Source organism: Bos taurus, chromosome 11 (assembly GCF_002263795.3).
Source record: "Bos taurus isolate L1 Dominette 01449 registration number 42190680 breed Hereford chromosome 11, ARS-UCD2.0, whole genome shotgun sequence".
In the NCBI taxonomy this organism is placed as follows: Eukaryota; Metazoa; Chordata; class Mammalia; order Artiodactyla; family Bovidae; genus Bos; species Bos taurus.
This window is the reverse complement of record NC_037338.1, coordinates 7000424-7026888: the sequence shown is the minus strand read 5'-3', so window position 1 is coordinate 7026888 and position 26465 is coordinate 7000424. Positions and strand designations below refer to the sequence as shown.

General features: G+C 42.9%; 1 long non-coding RNA gene and 1 pseudogene across 1 annotated transcript in view; one reads left to right on the top strand and one right to left on the bottom strand.

The window, feature by feature from the left end:
* The first annotated feature begins 2622 nt into the window (after positions 1 to 2622).
* LOC132346540 (uncharacterized) overlaps positions 2623 to 26465 on the top strand; it is a 109876-nt gene continuing 86033 nt past the window's right edge. The window contains exon 1 of the long non-coding RNA XR_009496366.1: positions 2623 to 3001. This is a non-coding gene — a long non-coding RNA (uncharacterized lncRNA). The remainder of the gene's footprint in view (positions 3002 to 26465) is intronic.
* On the bottom strand, positions 7239 to 13370 carry LOC514686 (N-acetyllactosaminide beta-1,3-N-acetylglucosaminyltransferase 2-like; annotated as a pseudogene).

Here is a 26465-nt window from a genome sequence, read left to right as displayed (position 1 = left end):
TTAAAAGATGCTTACTCCTTGGAAGGCAAGTTATGACCAACCTAGATAACATATTGAAAAGCAGAGACATTACTTTGCCAACAAAGGTTCGTCTAGCCAAGGCTATGGTTTTTCCTGTGGTCATGTATGGATGTGAGAGCTGGACTGTGAAGAAGGCTGAGCACCGAAGAATTGATGCTTTTGAACTGTGGTGTTGGAGAAGACTCTTGAGAGTCCCTTGGACTGCAAGGAGATCCAACCAGTCCATTCTGAAGGAGATCAGCCCTGGGATTTCTTTGGAAGGAATGATGCTAAAGCTGAAATTCCAGTACTTTGGCCACCTCATGCGAAGAGTTGACTCATTGGAAAAGACTCTGATGCTGGGAGGGATTGGGGGCAAGAGGAGAAGGGGAAGACAGAGGATGAGATGGCTGGATGGCATCACTGACTCGATGGACGTGAGTCTGAGTGAACTCCGGGAGTTGGTCATGGACAGGAAGGCCTGGCGTGCTGTGATTCATGGGGTGCAAAAAGTCGGACACGACTGAGCGACTGATCTGATCTGATCTGATCTGACGTGTAACAAAAGCAATGGAAAGCAAGTCAAAGAAACAGTTCCACGGTGGAGTCAGAATTGGCTTTTCCCTGCAACACCTCTGGAATTCTAGATACCACAAGCAAGTAGACTGTTCCAGTCTGAAACTTCCAACTATGATGATATGAGGATGAGATGTTTTGATAGCATCATAGACTCAATGGACATGAGTTTGAGCAAACTCCAGGAGATAGTGAAGGAGAGAAGTGCCTGGTGTGCTGCAGTCCATGGGGTTGCAAAGAGTTGGATACAACTTAGCAATTGAACAACAACAAATAATGATATCCACAGGGACTCATTGCCCTGATCATCAGGAGATACCCAGACAGATCCCTGAGGGTGCTGAGACTTAGGAAAAATGTATAAAATGTAATCTCCTTTCAGAACCAGCCAGTCCAGTTTTGGTGGTCCTTTTGCCATTCCAGTGAGACAGATGCCACAGTAGCAAAGGGAGATGCCAGCAGAGCTTTGTGTGATAAACTGGGAGCCAGCAGTTTGCAAATGTCTACATTCTTTAAAAGCAATTAAGGATTCCAAAGTGCTTTTAGTTATGTCTGCATTTAGTTATGTCGGCATTTACTATGTTAGAAATTAAGATGGCGAGTGTTTTAAACATTTATTTTCTTGTTTATTTTATTGTTAAAGATTTCGTGTGGGCCATTTTTTAAAAGCCTATTGAACCTGTTATAATATTGTTTCTGTTTTATATTTTGTTATTTTGGCTGCAAGGCACTTGGGATACCAGCCCCCCAACCAGGTGTCTAATTCACACCTCCCTGCCTTGGAAGGTAAAGTGTCCCTTCTTATTTTAAATAATGACAGTAAACTGTCTACGTATTAATATAAATACCATATATTTTATGGAAAATAACTCTACTTTCCAAAACACACAGACATATTGGGAACAGTGGTATTATTCTACATAGCACTACATATCCATACTTAGAGTTCGGAAATGTCTCACTTAACAAGAGAGTTGAGTTTTCATATCCAGTCTCTTATGATGTAACATGTCATATAACCTCTGAGAAAGTCCACTGTCCACAAGTCAGAGAACAAGTATAAAAAGACAAAGAAAGTGTTAATATTACAATGCAAATGACTGACTTCAGAGATCTTTTTAAAGGCTCTTGGGGATGCCCTGGGGCTCTCTACTCCAAGGTCCCCTAGGTAAGCCAGAAGTGAGGATCTTTATTACTTTTCCCCTGGCATTAGCATTAAGTGAGGTTCCTCTGTATTAAGAGCAAAGAGTCGGACACAACTTAGCGACTAAACAACAAACAACAACACATTATCATTTTAAGCAGCTGACACCAAAATTATATACCTTCCTCTCCCTTCACTCTTCCAAACCTCAGAATTTGAAAAAGATTTTCTTGATTAAATAAATGTGTTCTTTTATTTGTACAGATCAAGAGATATAATTAAGAACATATATTTTGAGACTCCATCTCTGCTGCTGCTGCCAAGTCGCTTCAGTCATGTCCGACTCTGTGCAACCCCATAGACGGCAGCCCACCAGGCTCCCCCATCCCTGGGATTCTCCAGCCAAGAACACTGGAGTGGGTTGCCATTTCCTTCTCCAATGCATGAAAGTGAAAAGTGAAAGTGAAGTCGCTCAGTTGTGTCCGACTCTTTGCGACCCCATGGACTGCAGCCTACCAGCCTCCTCTGTCCATGGGATTTTCCAGGCATGAGTACCAGAGTGGGGTACCATTGCCTTCTCTGGATTCCATCTCAGATACTGACAAAAACTTTCTGTAGTAGGGGAAAACTTTGAATTCTGTTACAAGTTAATCACTAAAGGGATGTTGCCTGTAAGCTTTAATTAGACATAATGGCCCATCTCTGAGAACCCTGCAGCCCAGGTAATGATCATTAAGCCAAAAAGACCTCGGATTAGCTCCCAGCAGAGAGCCAGATGAGGTTCACCTGTGACTGACTGCAGAGAGGAAGAAATTCCCAGGTCACCTCCAGAGGCTGAGGTGAACCAGGAAGTGTTTGACTTATTTCCGCCCTCCCTACCTCGCCTCCCTGCCCCGCCCTCCTTAATATAAAAGAAGCCAGAATTCTAACTCAGGCAAGATGGCTCCCTGAGAGGGTGGCAGTCTGTTATATTTTGGGTCTGCTGGCTTTCTAAATGAAGTCCTTATTCCTTGCCCACCAACTCGCCTCTGGGCTTACTGGTCTATTATGTGGCGAGGAGTATAAAATTAGACTTGGTAACAAGTTTTGATGAAACTTGCCAGGAGCCATTGGGGCTCACGGCCAGCCGACCCTGGTTGGGGAATATTTGGGAAAGGCACTGACAGTTGCCAGGACCACTTGGCCAAGGAGCTTCCCTTCAGAGTTCTGGCTGCCTCAGCACCGGGCAGCTGAAGCAAGGAATCAACATTAAGGAGCTGAAGTGCTGCCCCCATAGATAAGGTAGTCCCTCTGGTGTGTACAGCCAGAAACTTTATTTCCTCTTGTTTGGGGATTTTTTGTTTTTTCTTCGGTGGAATAAACCAGTTTGTTTTGTGTTTGTTTTGTGAGTGGAGCACCCAGAGGGAAGAATCGCTAGGCGTTTTTTTTAACCCAATTTCTGTGTCTATCCAGCCCCAATTCCTGACGTGCTTAGAACTACCCCTCCTTTTTAAAGATTTATTCATTTGGCTGTTCTGGGTCTTTGTTGCATCGAGGGCTTTCTCTAGCGGTGAGCAGGGGCTACCCTCTAGTCGTGGTTTGCAGGCTTCTCATGCTGCGAAGTGCAGGCACTAGGGTACCTCAGTAACTGTGAGGAAGGAGAGGAGCAGGTTGCCCTGACTGGAGTGACTCCATTTTAAAAGAAAGGGAACTCCATCTTACACTCTCGGTGAACTTTGGACTATATATCTTGGAAGCCATGGAGATAAAACACCAAAAACCAGCAGGCCTCCCGGGCACCTGGAAACCAGACCAGGCTGACCCCATACCTAGACCTCCCAGAGTTAAAAGGAATGCACTGTCCTCCATGTAATCATTCACTATCTGTAATCTTAATAATACCCATTGATGTAAGTTAGACTGTATGACCAGAAATGTAAATTTATAGCTGTTACCTGATTGTATCTTGTACTAACATTGTCCAGGGTGGGCTTTAGAGAATTTGAGGGTTGTGGGCTTGGTCATGTATGCTTTGGGTATAAAAGGTTGTCACAAAAATCAGTTAGGGTCCCTGGCTAGAGAGGAAGCTCTGCCTCGGACCCACCGGTGTAATAAACTGCTCTCTGCTATCCACACTGTCCTTCTGAGTGAGTTTGCCTCCCAGGGCATTTGGCTATAAAAGTGGTGGCTCCCGGGCTCTAGAGCACAGGCTCAGTCATTGTCCTTAGTTATGCCACGGCATATGGGATCTTCCAGGACCAGGAATCGAACCTGTGTCTCCTGCCTTGGTAGGTGGATTCTGAACCCACTGAGCCAGCAGGGAAGCCCAGAACTATCCCTCCTCATAGGAATCAATTAGAAAATCCAGTGTTCCTGGGGCACAGGAACTTGGCCTGGTATTGCCATCTAAGACCCAACAGGGCCCCCAGTTTGAATCAGAAACCACTCCCAAGGCAGGCAATTTCTCTTATATAATCAGCTTGTGCTGATTGTGTACTAAGTTCCTTCAGTCATGTCTGATTTTCTGCGACCCTGTGGACTGTAGCCCATGAGGCTCCTCTGTGCATGGGATTCTCCAGGGGAGAGTACTCAAGTGGGTTGCCATGCCATCCTCCAGGGGATCTTCTTAACCCAGGGATCGAACCTGCATCTCTTATGTTTCCTTCATTGGCAGGTGGGTTCTTTACTGCTCGCCCCACAATCAGCTTTTAGGGGACCTAAACACAAACAACCAGCCAGGTGGGTTTCTCAGACTCCTTTAATTGGAAAGATTGAAACCCTCCTTACAGAGAGGATCTGTTCCACCTGAAGCCCTCTTGGCAGCACGCACAGCTGAACCACACTGGGACCCTGGTGAGGGAAGGATTCCCTTATCAGAGCACTCCCAAGGGTGCAAGTTGATGGGGGTCTTTGAAAAAGGGAATGCAAGCAAAGCAACTTGAACAAAATACAAGAAATTCATAATAAGTACTCCTTTGACTTCTTGGGAAAGCTTTATTGGGCCTACAGACATACTAATGCAGGTTCCAAGGCCCTTGAAAATATTAGAATGGTAAATTTGGCCTTTTTTGAAGAGACGGGGTGCAAAGTGCCTCATATTAGGAGAAAAATTGCCAAATTGAGTGTATTTGGAATGAACCTAATGCACTTTCTGAATTGGTAGATGTTGCTCTTAAAGTGTTCAGTTTTGGAGAATGAACATAGAAGATAAATATGCAAAACAAAAATGCCATTTTTTTGGCAGTGGCGTTGGATTCCTGGAAGGCAAGTAACCCGAAGAAATTAAGCTACCATTGCGGAAGGAACAATGCCCCACTGTCAGGAGGAATAACATTGGAACACAGAATGTTGTTGTTCAGTCACTAAGTTGTGTCCAACTCTTGGCAACCCCATGGACTGCAGCACACCAAACTTGTCCATCACCAACTCCCCAACTTGCTCAAACTCATGTTCATTGAGTCAGTGATGCCATTCAACCATCTCACCCTCTGTCATCCTCTTCCTGTCCTGCTTTCAATCTTTCCCAGCATCAGGGTCTTTTCCAATGAGTCAGCTCTTCGAATCAGGTGGCCAAAGTATTGAAGCTTCAGCATCAGTCCTTCCAATGAATATTCAGGGTTGATTTCCTTTAGGGTTGACTGTTTTGATCTCCTTGCAGTCCAAGGAAAACACTTTGCACTAAGCTAAAACTTAAGAGGAAAATTTTTTCTAAATGTACAATGTGAGAGTTGCGAATTAAGTTTTATTTGGAGCAAAATGAGGATTCTATGGTCCAAGGGACGGCATCTCAGATAGTTCTGAGAAAATACTCCAAAGATGCAGGGGAAATGTCAGTATATATGTGATTTTAGTGAAGAAGTGCATGCAGTCTGTACATATATTTTCACATAAGGTTTCTACTAGTCAAGAGGAGCAGTCGTCACCATGAAGGATTTTAGTGTTTTTTCTAAATAGAAGGGGCTTCCCTGGTGGCTCAGTCGGTAAAGATCCCGCCTGCCAATGCAGGAGACTCAGGTTTGATCCCTGGGTAGGGAAAATCCCCTGAAGAAGGAAATGGCAACCCCCTTCAGTATTCTTGCCTTGGGAATCCCATGGACACAGGAGACTGGCTGGCTACAGTCCATGGGGTTGCAAAGAGTTGGACATGACTGAGTGACTAAGCAACAACAGATATGAGGAGTTTGGGCTCCCCCTCCTCACCCAAGCACAGAATGCTGCATTGCTGCTCTCCACCCTGAACTCCTTTTAGGGAGTGTTGAAAATCAGTAGCTGCAGCAGCAACTGATTTAATCCTTGTAGAGGAAGATGGCAAGTGCCAATTTGTAGTTGACACAGCAAAAGAGGTTCTCCTCTATCATGCCTCTATCATGGTAGAAAGAAGGGAACACTTGGTAGAAAGAAGAGTGAACAGGGAGTCCAGGGGCTCCTATGGACCTGAGGTGCCCAATTCCCCACAGGAACCCAGGTAAAAGCTGACAGTGGGGGGAATGAGCTGGTGAACTTTCTGATAGACCTCACCCTGAAGTTTTTCACCAGAACATGGTTTCAGCCTGCAGATGGTGCTCATGACCACCCCAGCCAAGGAGACACAGCTCCATCCCCCCGGAAGGTCGATGAAAAGACCAGAAGTGTGTGTAGGCTCGTATGCAGTCTTCTCAGTGTCTGGTGATCTTTTTTCTTTAGATACTATCTTGTTAACACAGTTTGTTCATGAGATTACTGAAAGGGGATCTAGAAGTAATACAGCTATTAATAGCAGGATTAGTAAGGTCATATGTGTATTCACTTAATTGCACAATCATGTCCGATGAGACCCCATAGATTGTAGCCTGCCAGGCTCCTCTGTCCATGGGATTTTCCAGGAAAGAATACTGGAGTGAGTTGCCTTTTCCTTCTCTGGGGGATCTTCCCAACCCAGGGATCGAACTTGCACCTCCTGCATTGGCAGGTGGGTTCTTTGCCACTGAGCCACCTGGGAAGCCCCAGTAAGGTCGTAAGTAACAAGTTATAAAGTTCTACTAGGTGCAGCCCAGTATACTGCAGGTCATCTGACTTAGTCTATACCAATTCTTATCTTCAAGGGAAATTATCTATTGGCATTGTCCATAAGACACCCAGCCCAATTTCCTAGTGTTACTAGGCTTAGTATTTAATTGTTCCCAACAAAAGGGAGTTTTTAAGCTTAAATGACCAATGAGTGAAGTGAGTGAAGTTGCTCAGTCGTGTCCGACTCTTTGCGACCCTGTGGACTGTAGCCCCCCAGGCTCCTACATCCATGGGATTCTCCAGGCAAGAATACTGGAGTGGGTTGCCATTTCCTTCTCCAGGGGATCTTCCCGACCCAGGGATTGAACCCAGGTCTCCCGCATTGCAGGCAGATGCTTTATCATCTGAATTGAAGGGTTTAGAGGCCGTCAAAGGGACATGACCTATAAAGGCAATTTTGATGGTTTTACATAGAAATGACCTCTGATGGAGGAGAACACAAATGGGAACTATTTGAGGTACATTTCTATGTAAAATGTAGTTTGCATATAATTCAGCATTTTAAATGAGCACTCTGCAACTGAGACCAAATATCAATCATCTCTTGAGGTTTTCTACTATGTACCAACATCAAATCTACATAGGAACAAATGTTACTACTGCTTTTCTCTTCTATATCAAATGTCCTGAAGCCTTTGTGTCTCTCTGGAGCGAGGCCGAGTTTCTGAAGGCACATTCCAGTATAAACATCATCGATGGGGTAGAAAAGGACCCGATCAGTCACATTGTACAGTCTCAGGGCCAGGTGGCCAGAGTAGAGGAATCCGCCTCCTCCTGCATAAGGCGGGTAGACGCCAGTGTAAACAACTTCCGGGATGTAGTACTTGAGTTTCTTATCCCGATGAGATCCAGCATTATGAATCACGTCACCAATAAACAAATCTTTGGCTTTGTTCCCGGATAAGCTATTCAAGTAATTCAGGAGATGATGGGTGTTCACAAAAACATCATCATCACCCTTGAACACAAACTTGGCATTTGGGCAGGAAGTGCTCACCCAAAAGAAAGAGTACTTCTTTCAGAGACAAGTTGAAGAATGTATCTCTGTAGTTCCACGAAAGAATGTCTTGGTGCTTCTCGCTCTCAAATTTCAGCATATCTGAAAGGTCAGGATGGTTGTCCTCTGTGGGGGTCTGGCCCAGTAAGAAGACTCACACCACTGTTTGGTTCCCCACATTGGTTTCTTTGCCCCAAGATTCCCGAATCGCTTGCTTTCTATTGAAATGTGAAGTTAGGGACTTAATCACCAGCAATAAGAAGAGCTTCTTTGCACACTTGTCTGGTTGGTCTATAAGCAGTGAATAATTTCAACATCTCAAATATAGCAGAAAGTCTTTAAATCTGTCTGGCAAACTGTCGAAACCTGAAACCATTGACATGACCCTCAGGTCAGGTTCACAGTAATTCACATGGCTTATATTGGAGAATCGGTATGCTTCTCCTGTCTGGTTGGCTAACGTGTTCAAAATGGGATTGAACCTCCTGTTCAGCTTTTCTTGTTCCTTGTTCCAGTATGCCCGAGGAGGGTCAGCTATCTTCCAGAACCTTTCTTTAGGTATTATTACTTCCCCCTTTCCATTTTTTTCTTGGCTACTGCTTTTGGAGACTTCCACAATCAAATAAATGAAGACATTTACCATCATCAGGATTCCCAACAACTTTATTCTTCGACGTCCAACACTCATTTCTCATATCTTGTCTGGGAGCAGCTCCTGCTCGGCGGGGCGGGGGCGGGAGATCTTGGCTGCATCCACGTCCCGGCCGCTCCATGAGGCTCAGCCCGGCGACCACAGCCGCTCTCACTCCATGCGTGGCCTATTAAATGACCAATAGCCTGATGTTAATAACAAGAATCCATCCCATAAAATTTTGGCTAAATTTTTTCTTGTTTCCTTGATTGAGCTTGAGTAACTTTAGAGGAAAATTCATATCTATGGTCAAGGTCAGAGCATATATTACTAATTGGCCAGGTGAGGGAAACCCACCTAGTAATGTCAGTAGTCTCTGAAACAGACATTAATTTCTTTCCTCTAGAATAAATGTCCTAAGAGCCTAAGGGCCATGGAGTGGAGAAATCCATCAAAGTAACCCAAGAATATTGGGTATAGGTGTGTATATTAGTGGCTCAGTTGTGTTCGACTCTTTGTGATACCATAGACTGTAGCCCACCAGCCTTTTCTGTCCATGGAATTCTCCAGGCAAGAATCCTGGAGTGGGTAGCCATTCCCTTCTCCAGGGGATCTTCCCAACCCAGGGATTGAACCCAGGTTGCTCACATTGCAGGCAGATTCTTTACCATCTGAGCCATCAGGGAAGCCCACTGTGTATAGGTAACTGACCATAAACCAAGCAATTGTGTTAACTTTGCATAAGAGCATGAAATACAGTTGGTTCCTAAGCAAAAGTGTAAGCAGTTATCAAAGCGATTGGTATGCATGTCTGGTCCAGCGTCTTGGGTCAGCTCTCCACTTCAGATGTCATCTTCTCCTTAACCTGATCTGGTAGCTTTTTCTCTGAGCGGTGTTTTAAGGTGATTTTGAGGTCAATAGTCCTCTATATGGACAAGTGCAGTGCCCTTTCTAAGTGGAAATATTAATCCAAGAGTCAATTCCCATTTCTTTTGCTGTAGAGGCGATAGTTCAGAGTATCTAATAAAGGTCCTTCCATCTTAATTGGAGACAGGCCTTTTAATTACTGTATTTTCATGGGGCATCTGATCTCTATCCAATGATTACTGAAATAAGCATTAGAAACTCAGTATCCTTTTAATAAATTAATTAAACATTGAAACAATATAACATAACAGCAAGGAACTATCTGGGAACTGAGCCTTAGTCAATACACCTCAATTAACAAAACTAGAATTTAATATCTTCTGAAACATTCTTTTTCTCTCTAAAATTACACTTCTACCAAATACAGCCAAATAAAGATTAAGCGTTTTTTTTGTTTTTTTGTTTTTTTTCGAAATGAGCTCTGGTTCTTTATCATATAGGCTCTTTTTTCATTTGTTTTATTTTTTTTAAACATACTCTTTCTTAGTTGCTTTATTTTAAACAACAAAGCACTATTTGGGGAAATCACATTAGCCCTCCTGACTCAGTCAATGTTAGTTTCAGATGTTTAAAGGGGTCACCTACCAGATATGGGAAAAAAAGACAAAGAAGTTTGACAGGGATTTAGCATTTATTCTGGGGGTTATGAACTCATAGTTATCGTGTAGGCTCCTTTACTCTGGCCCTGCTAGAAATTTCCATAAAGTATCTTGATATTAAACCTTTTATTTTTTATTGAAATATATTTACAATACATTGTTAGTTTCAGGTGTACAGCAAAGTGATTCAGTTATACACTTCTATATCTACTCTTTTTCAGATTCTTTTCCTTTATCAGTTCAGTTCAGTCGTTCAGTCATGTCCGACTCTTTGTGACCCCATGAACCGCAGCACGCCAGGCCTCCCTGTCTATCACCAACCCCCGAAGTCCACCCAAACTCATGTCCATTGACTCGGTGACGCCATCCAACCATCTCATCCTCTGTTGTCCCCTTCTCCTCCTGCCCTCAATCTTTCCCAGCATCAGGGTCTTTTCCAATGAGTCAGCTCTTCGTATCAGGTGGCCAAAGTAATAGAGTTTCAGCTTCAACATCAGTCCTTCCAATGAACACCCAGGACTGATCTCCTTTAGGATGGACTGGCTAGATCTTCTTGCAGTCCAAGGGACTCTCAAGAGTCTTCTCCAACACCACAGTTCAAAAGCATCAATTCTTCGGCACTCAGCTTTCTTTGAAGCCCAACTCTCACATCCATACGTGACCACTGGAAAAACCATAGCCTTGACTAGACGAAACTTTGTTGACAAAGTAATGTCTCTGCTTTTTAATGTGCTGTCTAGGTTGGTCATAACTTTCCTTCCAAGGAGTAAGCGTCTTTTAATTTCATGGCTGCAATCACCATCTGCAGCGATTTTGGAGCCCAAAAAAATAAAGTCAGCCACTGTTTCCACTGTTTCCCTTATAAGTTATTACAATATAGTAGAGTTCCCTGTGCTATACATGAGATCCTTGTAATCTATTTTATATATAGTAGTGTGTACTTGTTAATCACAAATTCTTAATTTACCCCCCCTCACTTTCCCCTTTGTTAACTGGAAGTTAGTTTTCTATATGAGTATATTTCTGCTTTGTACATAGGTTCATTTGCATAATTTCTTTTAGATTCAACATATAAATGATATCATATGATATTTTTCTTTGGCTTCACTTCTCTAGGTCCATCCATGTTGCGGCAAATGGCATTGTTTCATTCTTTTCTATGGCTAAGTAGTATTCTATTGTATCTATGCACCACATCTTTATCCATTTGTCTGTCAATGGACATTTAGACATTTAGGTTGCGTCCATGCCTTGGCTATTGTAAACAGTGCTACTGTGAACTCTGGGGTGCATGTATCTTTTTGAGTTAGAATTTTTGTCTTTCCTGGCTGGATATATGCCCATGAGTGGGATTGTAGGATCGCATGATAGCTCTAATTTTTTAAAGGAATTTTCATACTGTTATCCATAGGGGTGTACCATTTCTCCAGTCCTTTCTTTCTTTTTCTGGAACCCCATTATTGCACCAATAATGCACACATTGGTGTATTTGATGTTATTCCACAGGTCTCTTAAACTGTCCTCATTTTCTTTCATTCTTTTTTTTTTTCCCATTCCATGGCAGTGATATCCACTACTCTGTCTTCTCATTTAACTTCTGCCTAGTTTTTCTGCTATTGATTTCTTCTCATGTATTTTCATTTCAGTAATTGTAGCCTTCAGCTATGCTGGGTGATTCTTTATAATTTCTAACTCTTTTTTAAAAATTCCTTTAATTTCTCTTGCTGTTTCTCCATTCTATTCCTGAGTTCTTGGATCATCTTTACAATCATTGCTCTGAACCCTTTCTCAGGTAAATTTCCTTCTCCACTTATTCTTCTGGGGTTTTATTTTGTTCCATCTTGTAAAACATTGGGTTTCCCTGGTGGCTCAGTCAGTAAAGAATTCCCCTGTAATGCAGGAGACTTGGGTTCAATGCCTGGGTCAGAAAGCTCCCCTCAAGAAGGGTATGGTAACCCACTCTAGGATTCTTGCCTGGAGAATCCCATGGACAGAGGAGCCTGGGGGGCTACAGTCCATGGGGTCCCAAGAGCTGGACATGACTTAGTGACTAAACCACCAATGAAATGTATTCCTTTGCTGTCTCATTTTGTGTCAATTTCTATGTGTATTTTTATGCATGTGGACGTTAGTTATGTTTCTTGACCTTGAAGACGTGGCCTCTGTAGGGAATGTCCTGTTGTCCCATCAGTAACACCTCCCTCTCATCACCCAGGGGCCAGATAGTCCCAGGGTAGATTCTGATCTGTGTTAGCAGACTCATCTCTGCAGGCTGTGGGACCATAATTTTCTTGCTTCTGGTATCTACACCCTAGTGCATGAGACTGTCTAGAGACTTGTTTGGGTGTCCTGGTGGGAGGGTGCTGGTACTGGCCCACCCGTGGTAGAGCTGGGTCTTGGCACTTTGGTGGGTAGGGTCCTGTCAAGTGGTGCATCTAGAGGTGGGTGCTGCGGGCTCAGGAAGTCTTCAGGCCTGTCTGCTGATGGGTAGGACTGGGTTCCCTCCCTGTTGGTTGCTTGGCCTGAGGCACTGCATCACTGAAGCTGATAGGATGTTGTCAAGGTCAAGTCTTGGTGCCAAAATGCAGCTGTCCAGGAGAGCTTGTGCTGATGAATGCTCCCTGATAATTCTGCCCCCAGTGTCCTTTCCCCAGAATGAGCCACAGTCACCCCCACCCCCATATCCTTAGGAGACCCTGCAGACCAGCAGGTAGGCATGGGCGAGCCCTCTAGGAAGTCACTACTTCTGCCTTTGGTCACGGGCACCCTCCATGGCTGTAGTGTCTGTTTCCCCCAGTCCCATGGGGCACCTTCTGTCAAGCCCTGCTGGCCTTTAAATCAAATGCTCTGGGGACTTCTCCTCCCAATGCCAGACTCCCAGGCTGATGTGGGACTCAGAACTCTCACTTGTGTGGGAGAACCTCTGCAAAATAATTATTCTCCAGTTTATGAGTCACTGACCCATGTGGTAGGAGATTTGATTACCTAGGCAGTGTATCACCTCCTGCCATCTCATTGTGGTTTCTCTTTGTCTTTGGGAGTAGAATATCTTGTTTGCAGCAGAGGAGGACAGAGGATGAGATGGTTAGATAGCATCACTGACTCAGTGGATATGAACTTAAGCAAACTCCAGAAGATAGTGAAGGACAGGGAAGCTTAGCGTGCTGCCATCCATGGTATCGCAAAAAGTGTGACTCAACTTAGGTGACTGAATAACAACAACTTGTTTGCTAGGTTCCAGTTTGTTTCATTAATGGTTGAGCAGTTGTGGTTTTGCTGTGCTCGTAAGAGGAGGTGAGCTCAAGGTGGTCTACTACATTATCACCTTTCCAGAATTCTCGTGTGAACCCACTGGAGAGCTTGTCTAGTGAGGTGACAACACTGGATCACTGGGTAGACACATCTTCAACTGTATTCGGTGATCCTTAGCTTTCTCCACATTAGTATCCTTTAGAGCAGGGGTCCCCAACCTCCGGAGTCTAATGCCTGATGATCTGAGGTGGCGCTGATGTAATAATGAGAGAGGTAAAGTGCACAATTAATGTGCTTGAAAGATCCTGAAACCATCTGTCCCACCCCAGTCCATGGAAAATTTGTCTTCCATGAAACCGGTCTCTGCTGCCAAAAAAAGTTAGGGGCCCCTGCTTTACAGGGTAAGCATTTCTTGCTTCATGTTCCTACCAACATTTGGTAATTTTGGTAGGAATATCTGGCATATTTTACATTGTGCCAGTTTTTGCCAGTCCAGTGATATAAAGGCTATCATGTGGTTTTATTTTACATTCTCTAATTAATAGGAAGGTGGGATATCCTTGCCCGTGTATATCCTGTGTCCTCTGTGTGAAATTCCTTCTTTCTCATTTTTTTTTTTTTTTTTTCCATTTTACCCACCTGGTTGTTGGTCTTCCTCTCATTGATTTGTAGTGAGTGAGTGAGTGAAGTTGCTTAGTCATGTCTGACCCTTGCGATATCATGAACTGATACCATGGACTGTAACCCACTAGGCTCCTCTGTCTGTAGGATTCTCCAGGCAAGAATACTGGTGTGGGTTGCCACTTCTTTCTCCAGGGGATCTTCCTGACCCATGGACTGAACACATGTCTCCTGCACTGGCAGGCAGATTCTTTACCACTGAGCCATGTGAGAAGTCCTCCTTGACTTTTACTCTGAGTAAATGAATCTCAGGCTGCCCTTGTGGCTTAACTGGTAAAGAATCTGCCTGCAATGCGGGAGACCTAGGTTCAATCCCTGGGTTGGGAAGTTCCCCTGGAGAAGGGAAAGGCTACCTGCTCCACTATTCCATCCTGGAGAATTCTATGGACTGTATAGTACATAGCGTCACAAAGAGTTGGATGCAACTGAGAAGCCCCAGCAAGACGGTACTACGCACTGGAGTGGTGGCTGCGTGGCGCTGGAGTGACTGTGAAAAGATACCCCATGTCAAAGGGCAAAGGAGAAGCCCCAGCAAGATGGTAAGAGGGGCGAATTTGCATTTGGAATCAAACCCCATTCCTCCCAGAGACCCTCAGAGGGCTCAAACAAATATTGTGTGCACCAGGACCCGGAGATCCCACAGAGACTGAGCCAGAACTGTGTTTGGGTGTCTCCTGTGGAGGTATGGATCAGCATTGGACTGCTGCAGGGCCAGGGGCTCTGGATGCAGCAGACTTGGGTATGGCATAGGCCCTCTTGGAGGAGGCCACCATTAACCCCATCATTGAGCTGCTGGAACTTACACAGGACTGGGAAGCAGACACTTGGAGGGGCACAAACAGAACCTTGTACACACCAGGACCCAGGAGAAAGGAGCAGTGACCCCACAAGAGACTGACTCAAACTTGCCCAGGAGTGTTCAGGAGTCTCTGGTGGAAGCCTGGGTCAGCAGTGGCCTGCTACAGGGTTGGGGGCACTGAGTGTAGCAGTGTGTGCATGGGACCTTTTGAAGGAGGTCACCATTAGCTTCATTACCTCCACCATAGTTCAATTCAGTTTAGTTGCTCAGTTCTGTCCTACTGTTTGCGACCCCATGAACTGCAGCACTCCAGGCCTCCCTGTCCATCACCAGCTCCTGAAGTCCACCCAAACCCATGACCATTGAGTCGGTGATGCCATCCAACCATCTCATCCTCTGTCATCCCCTTCTCCTCCTGCCCTCAATCTTCCCCAGCATCAGGGTCTTTTCCAATGAGTCAGCTCTTCGCATCAGGTGGCCAAAGTATTGGAGTTTCAGCTTCAACATCAGTCCTTCCAATGAACGCCCAGGACTGATCTCCTTTAGGATGGACTGGTTGGATCTTCTTGCAGTCCAAGGGACTCTTGAGAATCTTTTTCAACACCAGAGTTCAAAAGCATCATTCTTCAGCGCTCAGCTTTCTTTATAGTCCAACTCTCAAATCCATACGTGACCACTGGAAAAACCATAGCCTTGACTAGACAGACCTTTGTTGGCAAAGTAATGTCTCTGCTTTTTAATATGCTGTCTAGGTTGGTCATAACCTTCCTTCCAAGGAGTAAGGGTCTTTTAATTTCGTGGCTGCAATCACCATGTGCAGTTTGACCCCAGGTAAATAACAGGGAGGGAACACAGCTCCACCCATCAACAGAAAATTGGATTAAAGATTTACTGAGCATGGCCCCACCCATCAGAACAAGACCCAGTTTCCCCCTCAGTCAGTTTCTCCCATCAGGAAGCCTCCATAAGCCTCTTAGCCTTTTCCATCAGAGGGTAGACAGAGTGAAAGCCAAATCACAGAAAACAAAGCATGTGATCACATGGTCCACAGCCTTGTCTAACTCAATGAAACTATGAGCCATGCCATGTATGGCCACCCAAGATGGGTCATGATGGAAAGTTCTGACAAAATGTGGTCCACTGGAGAAGGGAATGGCAAAACACTTCTGTATTCTTGGCTTGAGAACCCCATGAACAGTATGAAAAGGCAAAAAGATAGGATCCTGAAAGTTGAACTCCTCCAGTTGATAGGAGTCCAATATGCTCCTGGAGATCAGTGGAGAAATAACTCCAGAAAGAATGAAGAGACAGAGCCAAAGCATAAACAACACCCAGTTTTGGATGTGACTGGTGATAGAAGTAAAGTCTGATGCTATAGAGAGTAATAGTGCATAGGAACCTGGAATGTTAGATCCATGAATCAAGGCAAATTGGAAGTGGTCAAACAGGAGATGGCAAGAGTGAACATTAACATTCTAGGAATCAGTGAACTAAAATGGACTGGAATGGGTGAATTTAACTCAGATGACCATTATATCTACTCTTGTGGGCAAGAATCCCTTAGAAGAAATAGAGTAGCCATCAGAGTCAACAAGAGAGTCCAAAATGCAGTATTTGGATGCAATTTCAAAAACAACAGAATGATTTCTGTCATTTCCACAGCAAACCATTCAGTATCACAGTAATCCAAATCTATGCCCCAATGAGTAATGCTGAAGAAGCTGAAGTTGAACGGTTCTATGAAGACCTACAAGACTTTCTAGAACTAACACCCAATGTCCTTTTCATGGTAGGGACTGGAATGCAAAAGTAGGAAGTCAAGAAACAGCTGGAGTGACAGGAAAATTTGTCCTTGGAGTACAAAATGAAGCAGGGCAAAAGCTAGTAGAGTTTTGCCAAGAGAACGCACAGGTCATAGCAATAACCCTCTTCCAACAACACAAGAGAAGACTCTACACATGGATATCACCAGATGGTCAATACCAAAACCAGATTGATTATATTCTTAGCAGCCAAAGATGGAGAAGCTTTATAAGGTCAGCAAAAACAAGGCTGGGAGCTGACTGTGGCTCAGATCATGAACTCCTTATTCCCAAATTTAGAATTAAATTGAAAAAGTAGGGAAAACCACTAGACCATCAGGCATGACCTAAATCAAATCCTTTATGATTATACAGTGGAAGTAACAAATAGATTCAAGGGATTAGATCTAAAACAGAGTGCTGAAGAACTATGGACAGAGTTCATGACATTGTACAGGAGACAGGGATCAAGACCATCCCCAAGAAAAATAAATGCAAAAACGCCAAATGGCTGTCTGAGGAGGGCTTACAAATAGCTGTGAAATGAAGAGAAGCAAAAAGCAAAGGAGAAAAGGAAAGATACACCCGTTGGAATGCAGAGTTCCAAAGAAAAACAAGGAGAGATAAGAAAGCCTTCCTCAGTGATCAATGCAAAGAAATAGAGGAAAGCAACAGAATGGGAAAGACTAGAGATCTCTTCAAGAAAATTAGAGATACCAAGGGAATATTTCATGCAAAGATGGGCTCGATAAAGGACAGAAATGGTATGGACCTAACAGAAGCAGAAGATATTAAGAAGAGGTGGCAAGAATACACAGAAGGATTGTACAAAAAATATCATCATGACCCAGATAATCACAATGGTGTGATCACTCACCTAGAGCCAGACATCCTGGAATGTGAAGTCAAGTGGGCCTTAGGAAGCATCACTACAAATAAAGCTAGTGGAGGTGATGGAATTCCAGTTGAGCTATTTCAAATCCTGAAAGATGATGCTGTAAAAGTGCTGCACTCAATATGCCAGCAAATTTGGAAAACTCAGCAGTGGCCACAAGACTGGAAAAGGTCAGTTTTCATTCCAATCCCAAAGAAAGGCAATGCCAAAGAATGCTCAAACTACTGCACAATTGCACTCATCTCACACGCTAGTAAAGTAATGCTCAAAATTCTCCAAGTCAGGCTTCAGCAATACGTGAACTGTGAACTTGCAGATGTTCAAGCTGGTTTTAGAAAAGGCAGAGGAACCAGAGATCAAATTGCCAACATCCTCTGCATCATGGAAAAAGGAAGAGAGTTCCAGAAAAACATCTATTTCTGCTTTATTGACTATGCCAAAGCCTTTGACTGTGTGGATCACAATAAACTGTGGAAAATTCTATAAGAGATGGGAATACCAGACCACCTGACCTGCCTCTTGAGGAATTTGTATGCAGGTCAGGAAGCAACAGAACTGGACATAGAACAACAGACTGGTTCCAAATTGGGAAAGGAGTATTTAAGGCTGTATATCGTCACCCTGCTTATTTAACTTATATGCTGAATACATCATATGTAGTACTGGGCTGGATGAAGCACAAGCTGGAATCAAGATTGCTGGGAGAAATATCAATAACCTCAGATATGCAGATGACACCACCCTTATGGCAGAAAGTGAAGAAGAACTAAAGAGCTTCTTGATGAAAGTGAAAGAGGAGAGTGAAAAAGTTGGCTTAAAGCTCAACATTCAGAAAACCAAGATCATGCATCTGGTCCCATCACTCCATGGCAAATAGATGGGGAAACAGTGGAAACAGTGACAGACTTCATATTTTTGGGCTCCAAAATCACTGCAGATGGTGACTGCAGCCATGAAATTAGAAGAAGTTTGCTCCTTGGAAGGAAAATTATGACCAACCTAGACAGTATATTTAAAAGCAGAGGCATTATTTTGCCAACAAGGTCCATCTAGTCAAAGCTATGATTTTTCCAGTAGTCATGTATGGATGTGAGAAATCAAGTAAGCTGAGTGCTTAAGAATTGATGCTTTTGAACTGTGGTGTTGGAGAAGACTTGAGAGTCCCTTGGACTGCAAGGAGATTCAACCAGTCCATCCTAAAGGAAATCAGTCCTGAATATTCATTGGAAGGACTGATTCTGAAGCTGAAACTCCATTACTTTGGCCACCTGATATGAAGAGTTGACTCATTTGAAAAGACCCTGATGCTGGGAAAGATTGAAGGCAGAATGAGAAGGTGACGACAGAGGATTAGATGGCTGGATGGCATCACCGACTCAATGGACATGAGTTTGAGCAAACTCTGGGAGTTGGTGATGGACAGGGAGGCCTAGCATGCTGCAGTCCATGGGGTTGCAAAGAGTTGGACACGACTGAGTGACTAAACTGAAGTGAACTGAAATGAATCTTCCCACTGGTTGAGCACAAAGTAAGTCAACAGGATCCTGTTAGTCTTGCTGATTCAGGTGATCCAAGCTCAGCTTCCCTTGTGGCTCAGCTGGTAAAGAATCCACCTGCAATATGGGAGACCTGGGTTCAAAACCTGGTTGGGAAGATCCCCTGGAGAAGCGAAAGGCTACCCACTCCAGTATTCTGGCCTAGAGAATCCATGGACTACAGTCCATGGGGTTGCAGAGAGACAGGACTGATGGACTTTCACTTTTCATACCAAAAATGTCCTTCTCAGATGTCTCCCCATGAACATTTTTTCATGCATTATCTATTTCTCCCTATCTTTTAAATTCTTGCTGCTCTCATGATTCACTCGTGCTTTTTATTTTAGTAAAAATAAAATTCCCCTTTGAATCTCAGATCCTTCTTTTTCCCACCTGCTACCCTCTGTGGGGCCTCCACATTAAGTCAAACTCAACACACACACAAAGATTCTTGCCTCAACATTAAAAAGATTTCCTTTTGACAAAATCACCTATGGAAATCTCTGATTTCCTTACTGTATGCTATTTATAATTAGGCCTCAGTTAATGTTTTGGTAACCTACTGTATCAAAAACACCAAACCAGATCCCCAAACCTAGAACCAATAATCCTAAAATATACATGAAATCATACATGACCCAGACTTCCCAAAGCAGTCGTGACAACAAATAACAAAGTAGGAGACATAACCCTCCCAGACACAACGCATTGTAAGCTACAGAACTCAGAGATCCTGGCACAAAAACGTGTAAAACAAACATTCTGCTAAAATTGGGCTAAATAGACACTATTATCATTTTAGGACTTTCCGGGAAACTCAGCAGGTAAAGAATCCACATGCAATGATGGAGACCCCAGTTCAATTCTGGGTTGGGAAGATCCCCTGGAGAAGGGATAGGCTACCCACTCCAGTATTCTTGGGCTTCCCTGGTGGCTCAGCTGGTAAAGAATCCACCTGCAATGTGGGAGACCTGAGTTTGATCCTTGGGAAGATCCCCTGGACAAGGGAAAGGCTACCCACTCCAGTATTCTGGCCTGAAGAATCCCCATGGACTATAGCCCACCAGGCTCCTTTGTCTGTGGGGATTGTCCAGGAATCCTGTGTCCTGCCAGGCTCCTTTGTCCATGGGGTCACAGAGTCAGACATGACAGAAGCAACTTAGCAGGCATACACCAACAGTGTAGGCGGGCTCCCTTTTTTCCACACACTCTCCAGCATTTATTATTTGTGTAGATTTTTTCATGTCCACATTTATTATTTGTGTAGACTTTTTCATGAAGGCTATTCTGATGGGTGTGAGGTGTTACAAATGAAAACCATGTTATGGTTTTGGTTTGCATTTCTCTAATCATTATTGATGTTGAGCATCTTTTCATGTGCCTTCTGGCCAGCTGTAAGTCTTTGGAGAATTATGTTGTTATGTCTTCTGCCCAACTTTTGATTCAGTTGTTTGTGCTTTTTGAATTGGAGCTGAATGAGCTGGAGATGAGTGCCTTATCTGTCACATCATTTCCAGACATCTCCTGCCATTCCATAGATAGTTTTTCATTTTGTTTATGGCTTCCTTTGCTGTGCAAAAAGCTCATGAGTCGATTAGGTCACATTTGTTTGTTTGTTTTTTCTATTGGGAGAACGGATCTAAGAAAAAATGGTAACGATTGCTGTCAGAGAATGTTTTGCCTATGTTTTTCTCTATGAGTGCATGGTATGATGTTTCCTGTTTAAATCCACAAGCTGTTTTGGGTTGCTTTTTGCTGAAGGGTGTGCATGAGGTTCTGCTTTCAGCAATTTACTGCGGCTGGCCAGCACCACTTGCTGAGGAACCTGTCTTTCCCCCTTTGGGTATTCCTGCTGCTTCTGTCAAAGACTGGCCGTGGGGGTAGACCATAGGTGTGTGGGTTGGGGACTGGGGTTTCTGTCCTTTTCCATTGTTTCACACGTCTGTTTTTGTGCCAGGACCTCTTTGCTTTGAATTCTGCAACTTACAGTGTATTGTGTGATGTCTGTGAGGTTTATGTCTCCTGCTTTGTTCTTCATTGTCAGGATTGCTTTGCCAGTTCTGGGTCACGTATGATTTCCTGTGTATTTTAGGATTATTGGTTCTAGTTCTGTGGAAAATGGCATGGGTAATTTGATAGGGATTGCATTAAATCTGTAGATTGCTTTGAATAGTATAGTCATTGTGAAAATATTACTGCTATCAATCCAAAAGCATGGGATATCTTCCATTTCTTTGAGTCCTCTTCAATTTTACTTTTAGCATATTATGGCTCTCAGCATGTAAGTCTTTCATCTCCTTAGTCAGGTTTATTCCTAAGTATTTTATTTTTATGTGATTTTATATTTTTAACACTTTTTATTGTGGTACAATATGCATAACAAAACATTTATCATCTTAATCATTAAAACTTTTTCTTTTTATATTGGAGTAGAGTTAATTTGCAATGTTGTATTAATTTCATTTGTACACCCTAGTGATGTGCTTATATATAAATCCTTTTTTTTTCAGATTCTTTGCTCATATAGAATGTACAGAGTTTTAAGTAAAGTTCCCTGTGCTATGCAGTAGGTCCTTGTTGATTATATATTTTGTATATCGTAGTTTGTAAATATTAATCTGAAACTTCTCATTCATTCTCTCCCACCACTTTTCCACTTTGGTAAAGATAAGTTTGTTTTCTCAGTCTCTGAATCTGTGAGTGTGTTTCTGTTTTGTAAATAACTTCATTTAATTTTTAAGGAACTTCTATACTGTACTTCATAGTGGCTGAATGAATGTTCATTCTCAAAACAGTATAGAAGGGTTTCTTTTTATCTATGACCTCCCCAGAATTTCTTTGTAGACATTTTAATTTTGGAGATTCTGACACTTGGGTTCAGTTCAGTTCAGTCTCTCAGTCATGTCCGACTCTTTGAGACCCCATGGACTGCAGCACACCAGGCTTCCCTGTCCATCACCAACTCCTGGAGCTTGCTCAAACTCATGTCCATTGAGATGGTGATGCCATCCAACCACCTCATTCTCTGTCATCCCCTTCTCCTCCTGCCTTCAATCTTTCCCAGCATCAGGGTCTTTTCAAATGAGTTAGTTCTTTGCGTCAGGTGGCCAAAGTATTGGAGTTTCAGCTTCAGGATCAGTCCTTCCAAAGAATATTTAGGACTGATTTCCTTTAGGATTGACTGGTTCTCCTTGTAGTCCAAGGGACTCTTAAGACTCTTCTCCAACACCACCGTTCAAAAGCATCAGTTCTTTGGTGCTCAGCTTTCTTTACAGTCAAACTCTCACATCCATACATGACTAATAGAAAAACCATAGCTTTGACTAGACAGACTTTGGTTAGCAAAGTAATGTCTCTGCTTTTTAATATGCTATCTAGGTTGGTCATAGCTTTTCTTCCAAGGAGCAGGTGTCTTTTAATTTCATGACTGAAGTCACCATCTGCAGTGATTTTGGAGCCCAAAAATACAAACTCTGTTTCCATTGTTTCTTCATCTATTTGCCATGGAGTGATGGGACCAGATGCCATGATCTTAGTTTTCTAAATGTTGAGCTTTACACCAACTTTCCATTCTCCTCTTTCACTTTGATCAAGAGACTCTTTAGTTCTTCTTCACTTTCTGACATAAGGGTGGTATAATCTGCATATCTGAGGTTATTGATATTTCTCCCGGCAATCTTGATTCCAGCTCGTGTTTCTTCCAGTCCAGCATTTCTCATGATGTACTCTGCATATAAGTTAAATAAGCAGGATGGCAATATACAGCCTTGACATACTCCTTTCTCGATTTGGAGCCAGTCTGTTGTTCCATGTCCAGTTCTAACTTGTCCAGTTCTGTGCTTCTTGACTGGCATACAGATTTCTCAGGAGGCAGGTAAGGTGGTCTGGTATTCCCATCTCTTTCAGAATTTTCCACAGTTTGTTGTGATCCACACAGTCAAAGGCTTTGGCATAGTCAATAAAGCGGAAATAGATGTTTTTCTGGAACTCTCTTGCTTTGTTGATGATCCAGCGGATGTTGGCAATTTGATCTTTGGTTCCTCTGCCTTTTCTAAATCCAGCTTGAACATCTGGAAGTTCACAGTTCACGTACTGTTGAAGCCTGGCTTGGAGAATTTTGAGCATTAAAATTCAATACTTTACAATACTTTACAATCTACAATACCCAAGTGGATACTTGGGTAGTGATCCCTGATTGTAGATTTTATTTGCATTTCTCAAATAAATACTAATGTTGCATATATTTATATGTGATCTTTGGCCATCTGTATGTCTTCTTCCTTCCCTCATTCCTCAGACAGTAAAGAATCGGCCTGTAATGCAGGAGGCCTGGGTTTGATGCCCAGGTTGGGAAGATCCCCTGGAGAAGGGAAAGTCTCCCTACTTCAGTATTCTTAAAGAGCCTGGAGAATTCCACATACAGAGGAGTCTGACAGGATCCAGACCATAGAGTCACATAGAGTTAGACACAATTGAGTGATTAACACACAAACACACACACACACACGTGTGTCTTCTTTGGAGAAATGTCTATGTAGATCTTTTGCCCATTTTTTGAATGGGTTCAAAACACTTTGTGAATATTGAAGTGAATGAGTTATATTTTGCGAATATTTAGGTGAATGAGCTGTTTGTATATTTTGGAGATTAGTCCCTAGTCTGTCCCATTGTTTGCAAATATTTTCTGCCATTCTGTGGATTGTCTTTTCATTTTGTTTGTGGTTACCTTGCTGTGCAAAACTCATGAGTAAGATTAGCTCTATACAGTCAGCAAAAACAAGACCAGGAACTGACTGTGACTCACATCATGAACTCCTTATTGCCAAATTCAGACTTATATTGAAGAAAGTGGGGGAAACCACTAGACCATTCAGGTATGACCTACATCAGATACCTTACAATTATACAGTGGAAGTGAGAAATAGATTTAAGGGACTAGATCCGATAGAGTGCCTAAAGAACTATGGACAGAGGTTAATGACATTGTACAGGAGACAGTTATCAAGACCATCCCCAAGAAAAAGAAATGCAAAAAATCCAAATGGCTGTCTGAGGAGGCCTTACAAATAGCTGTGAAATGAAGAGAAATGAAAAGCAAAGAAAAAAAGGAAAGATGTATCCATCTGAATGCAGAGTTCCCAAGAATAGCAAGGAGAGATAAGAAAGCCTTCCTCAGTGATCAGTGCAAAGAAATAGAGGAAAACAATAGAATGGGCAAGACTAGAGATCTCCTCAAGAAAATTAGAGATACCAAGGGAATATTTCATCCAAAGATGGGCACAATAAAGGACAGAAATGGTATGGACCTAACAGAAACAGAAGATATTAAGAGGAGGTGGCAAGAATACACAGAAGAATTCAACAAAAAAGATCTTCACAACCCAGGTAATCACGATGGTGTGATCACTCACCTAGAGCCAGACATCCTGGAATGTGAAGTCAAGTGGGCCTTAGGAAGCATCACTACGAACAAAGCTAGTGGAGGTGATGGAATTCCAGTTGAGCTATTTCAAATCCTGAAAGATGATGCTGTGAAAGTGCTGCACTCAATATGCCAGCAAATTTGGAAAACTCAGCAGTAGCCACAAGACTGGAAAAGGTCAGTTTTCATTGCAATCCCAAAGAAAGGCAATGCCAAAAATGCTCAAACTACCTCACAATTGTACTTGTCTCACACGCTAGTAAAGTAATGCTCAAAATTCTCCAAGCCAGGCTTCAGCAGTGCATGAACCGTGAACTTGCAGATGTTCAAGCTGGTTTTAGAAAAGGCAGAGGAACCAGAGATCAAATTGCCAACATCCATTGGATCATCGAAAAAGCAAGAGAGTTCATGAAAAACGTCTATTTCTGCTTTATTGACTATGCCAAAGCCTTTGACTGTGTGGATTACAACAAACTGTGCAAAATTCTGAAAGAGATGGGAATACCAGACCACCTGACCTGCATCTTGAGAAATCTGTATGCTGGTCAGGAAGCAACAGAACTGGATATGGAACCACAGACTGGTTCCAAATTGGGAAAGGAGTATTTAAGGCTGTATATCGTCACCCTGCTTATTTAACTTATATACTGAATACATCATATGAAGTACTGGGCTGGATGAAGCACAAGCTGGAATCAAGATTGCCGGGAGAAATATCAATAACCTCAGATATGCAGATGACACCAACCTTATGGCAGAAAGTGAAGAACTAAAGAGCCTCTTGATGAAAGTGAAAGAGGAGAATGGAAAGTTGGTGTAAAGCTCAACATTCAGAAAACTAAGATCATGGCATCCGGTCCCATCACTTCATAGCAAATAGATGGGGAAACAGTGGAAACAGTGGCAGACTTTGTTTTGGGGGGCTCCAAGATCACTGCAGGTGGTGACTGCAGCCATGAAATTAAAAGACACTTAGTCATTGGAAGAAAAGCTGTGACCAAGCTATACAGCATATTAAAAAGAAGAGACATTACTTTGCCAACAGAGGTCCATCTAATCCAGGCTATGGTTTTTCCAGTAGTCATGTGTGCATGTGAGAGTTTGACTATAAAGAAAGCTGAGCGCCAAAGAATTGATGCTTTTGAACGGTGGTGTTGGAGAAGACTCTTGAGAGTCCCTTGGTCTGCAAAGAGATCCAAGCAGTCCATCCTAAAGGAAATCAGTCCTGAATATTCTTTGGAAGGACTGATCCTGAAGCTGAAACTCCAGTACTTTGGCCACCTGATGCGAAGAACTGACTCATTTGAAAAGACCCTGATGCTGGGAAAGATTGAGGGGAGGAGGAGAAGGGGATGACAGAGGATGAGAAGGTTGGATGGCATCACCGACTAAATGGACATGAGTTGAGTAAACTCCGGGAGTTGGTGATGGACAGGGAGGCCTAGTGTATTGCAGTCCATGGGGTCACAAAGAGTCAGACACAACTGAGTGGACTGAACTGAACTGAAGATTAGGTAGCATTTGTTTCTTTTTGCTTTTATTTTTATTGTATTGAGAGACTAGCCTAAGGAAACACTCATACATTTTATGTCAGAGAATGTGTTGTCTATGATTTCCTCTAAAACTTATATGATGTGCTGCCTGGGTTCAAGTCCTTTAGTATTTTGAGTTCACTGCCATGCATGATGTAAGGGTGTGTTCTGATTCCATTGATTTCCATGCAGCTGTCCAACTTTCCCATCACTTGCTGAGGAGACTCTTTTTCCCCATTGCATATCTTTGTTTCCTTTTGCAAGATTAATTGACTGTAGGTGTGTGGGTTTGCTACTGGGCTTTCTCTTTTGTTCCATTGATCCATGATGGTCAGTATCACGTTGTTTTGATGACTGTTGCTCTGCAGTATTGCCTGAGGTCTGGAGAGGGCCTCCTGATCTGTTCTTTGTCCTGAGGATTTTTTGGCAATATTGGATCATTAATGCTTCCATATAAATTTCAGTATTGTTGGTTCTAGCTCTATAAAAACATGTTCACAGATATTTTGATAGAGATTGCATTAAATCTGTAGATTTCATGGGGTAGTATGGCCATTTTAACAATTTAATGCTTCCAATAAAATAGCTTGTGATATTCTTCCATTTCAAATTCCTTTATTAATATTTTTTAGTTTTCACTTCTTTTGT